The sequence below is a fragment of the Colias philodice genome, chromosome 8 (genome assembly GCF_061535455.1).
Source record: "Colias philodice isolate Cphi_HAF_F1 chromosome 8, ilColPhil1 Martin Lab GWU primary, whole genome shotgun sequence".
NCBI lineage: Eukaryota > Metazoa > Arthropoda > Insecta > Lepidoptera > Pieridae > Colias > Colias philodice.
The window spans coordinates 3,826,949-3,830,999 of NC_143093.1; positions in this window are offsets into that span (position 1 = coordinate 3,826,949).

Here is a 4,051-nt window from a genome sequence, read left to right on the forward strand (position 1 = left end):
TTGGTTAAGGTTTTCCTCTGGCCGGAATAGTCAAACACTAAATTTAGGTGCCTCGTGGCTGCCCTTGGCGAACTTTAGAACCGACGAATTTCCAGGACCTACAAAAAGATCAGCCTAAAACAGAGAACTCCAACGGAACCGCTAAAGTAATAATAGCTCAATATCGATAAACAATTTTTGAACTGCGTCACAAATTCATACTCGATACTCTATCTAATATTGTTGAAATAATATCTATACTAATATTATAAAGAGGAAAGGTTTGTTATTATGTATGTATGTATGTACCTATGTATGTATGGTTTTCAAGCATAAACTACTGGACCGATTTCAAAAATTATTTTACCATTAGAAAGCTGCATCTTCACTAACATAGGCTATATTGCATTTTAAAAAAAAATTAGAGATCCTTACCAAAAATGCAATAATGTGACCCAAGGTGTAAAAAATTCCTTAATAAAAATTCTGTCATCGCGTGCACTGTGGAATCTATTCCTTGAAGTACGAGGATGGTTCTTATGGTAAAAACGTAAACATGGAGGTACCACGGGCGAAGCCGGGGCGGACCGCTGCGATAGTAGATAATAATATTATAATATCTTTACAGATATAATGATACAGTTAGGAAACAAATCTTAAAAGGCGTTTTAAAATCGCTACCTCCTCACAATTGAAATCCAAAATGGAAAGCGCAAAGGCTTTTGTCTACTGGTCTGTTGGTGCGTAATTTTATTTCGTTATTGGACACTGAACATTGTGCTGTTTTAATATAATTACCTCGCCTCAATGGGACCGGCTTTATTTTGTTCACTTAACTTATGCTGAATTTACGAACACTTTGATAAAGGTCTTCCCATTTTGTTATTAATTAAGAAATTTCATTAATTTCGTTACATTGTTTTATAATTTCAATTTTCCGCTTTATTATTTGAAGCCCGCTAACTTTCTTTGAAGCAATGTCATGATTTTTATCAAATTATGAACGTAATGCGATATTTCTATAATGTCTTTTATAGAGAATAAGTTCATTAGGGAAGTTAGGTAATAAAGGTAAAATTCTATCTTTATAGGGTATTTTTTCCTGTAATTATATTGATTATATTGTTCGTATTGTATTGTATACAGATCGAATCACAGGCAATGGTCATTTCTTCATTTCTAAGAAAATTAAGTCTGCTATTTATAAATGACATAATTAATAATTTGTAATTTATAAAGAACATTTTCATTTTAGGTATGTTTAAATCTGGATATAAAACAAACGAATTATTAACTTTTAAAACCTTTGCATGGGTTGGAAATATTTTGAATTCTCGAGTCAACTCGTAAACCGATTCTTAACTAATTCAGGGGCCGTCGCCGACGTCACTTCTCGTAACGTAGTCAAATTAAATACAAGTTGTTGAATTGCAATGCCGTTCTCTTAATGCAATGCTCTTTTGTACTTCTATTTTAATCTCATTATATTATTAAAATAATAATAGGAATTTGATAAGTAATTAACTTCTCTAATCAAAGCGTGTACGCTTTGATTGTCTAGACTCTAGGTGATATAGCTCAGTGCTGTTAATATAACATCGCATGACTTTTGTAAATAAAACCTATTCAAAGTCTACATAATATCTCTTGTTCTCTTACTAAACTTGATCGTATGATCCACATGTTACATCATATTTATGGAAGCAAACCCAAATTTTATTTTTGTAGACATGGAATTTTTCTTAACAATGCAGTTAAAGTTGGGTCGCAGTGGACCAATGTTGAAAGCGTCCGACAAATTGCAAATCAAATTCCATAAAAGCTGAGCAATGGATATTTTTACGTCGGAGCATTTGTAGAGATTCAAAATTCAATAATTGTAACGAGATTGCATGAAGTCTAATATTTATTTATAGAAACGTTTCTGCTCAATATAACCGTTGACATTTACTCAATATGAGATATAAAAAAAAGTGAAGTCCCATGTCCCCTAGTGGGGTAAGGGGCAGATGCATTATACATCTGTTTCACTGATCGATTTTCTTTACCTACTTGTCCCTAAAGAATGTGAGTGAATCAAAGTCTGTTAAATCCATACTAATATTATAAATGCGAAAGTAACTCTGTCTGTCTGTCTGTTACTCAATCACGCCTGAACTACTGAACCAATTTGCATGAAATTTGGTATAGAGATATTTTGATACCCGAGAAAGGACATAGGATAGGTTTTATCCTGGAAATCCTACGGGAACGGGTTTTTCTCTGAAAACGCGGGCGAAGCCGCGGGCGGAAAGCTAGTATACTTATAAAGATAACTACGCTATAAAAACAAATTACCTAAATGCACGTAAACAAAAAATTAATAACATATTTCGATAATGTTGTTTCAAAATTATTCACGTCAGCTGAAAATGTGAAATTTAATTTAAACACGCTGTGTAATGGAAACTTTATAAAAATACTTTTCATTTTAAAACATGATAACGTGGTTAATGTTCCACTTTCTCTAGAGAAACAATTGACATACCTACTGTTTCTAACGTCCTTTATTACTAGTGTAATAAAGTTAAGTCTCAAGCATTGCGCTTGAGAAATCACATTTCTATTGTCTATTCCTTGGAAGTAAAGTTCTGTTGACAAGATTATGAAGCGTTGTGGTCATATTACATGTGTTGGAACTAATTTTCTATGGTTTATAGTTCATATTGTTTGTAGGGGAAATGTTAAGGATACATTTCTATTTTTTAGTATGTTTGTTCAAGAGGGTTCGAATCCCGGGTATAATTTTCTATAGATAGATTGGTTTGCATACAAATATTTTTTATACAAACTGACCTAATTTCTAATAAACTGCATAATTGCCAAAATAATGAAAAGCTTGTAAGTCTAAATAAGCTTAGAAGATTTTAAGCTATTGCATAGCTTCTATCGCGGGCCTTGAGCGCGGGGACCGAATGAGAAATTCCGTAACGAAAATACCTCACGCTCCCCACTCCGACGGGCTCGGAGGTGTGGCATGATGAGGCATTGAAGGCATGCTATGCAATAGCTTTACCGAGGCAGTCCCCGATGCCACACGTCTTTTTTTATTAGTTTCATAAATTGACGACAGTCATTACTTACTACGACAAATTAACTTCTATAACATACCACCCTTCATTAGGGACTTTATTCGCATTGACATAAATATTATTTAAACTTAATTAACAACAAAATGAGTAATTACGTTCAACAAACTAAGCCTACCGAATTTCGGGCTAATTTAATCGGCGAACGAACCAACTCCTTAAAGAAAATTTGAATTGCAGACAAAATTAATGATTTCATTTCGATTCCGTTAACGAAGATAATACTGGGTGATAATAACGTTGTTTTGACCTTGGGATCTTACAATCGCTTACATAAATACTCGGCTTTGCTACGAATTAAAATGTAGTTGAAGATCACACTTTTGGAGATAAAGGAACAGAGATGAGTAAGTTCATAATTTTCATTTTTACATTTACGATATGAAATTGACTACAAAATATCTTGTCGTTGTATTTAATAATTTCGTAAGTTCCCTTGGCGTAAAGATGTATCTTAAATAATGTACATATTAGAACAATTACCTATACAAAAATAATTAAGATAGAGCTATATTTATCTTCTATTTAGTAATTAACGTAAAGAATTTTCCGAAGTTAAAACCGATAAAGCATCAAGCCGCTTTAGGGTGCACTCACACACATCAGTCACCGTCAAGTCACCGATGACTGATCGGTGACGGTTTGTGTACGTATCCACAAACACCAGTCACCGTCATGTTGCCCGTCAGTCACGGTGCCGGTTTGACTGAATCATTGAACACATACATCAGGTTAGTCAGTGATTAGACGTGTGTCACGCTAGAGAACATGTAGCAATTATTGACGGTAGCACGACGCTGACTGAACTGAGACGTGACGGCACCGGGTGAGTGGGGATAAAAGTATGATACATGTATGGAAAGATTATTTGACGTGCCTGACCGGTGACGTCACTGATAGATTTCGTGCCGGCGACTGTCGTGTGGGAACAGAGTCATACTAGA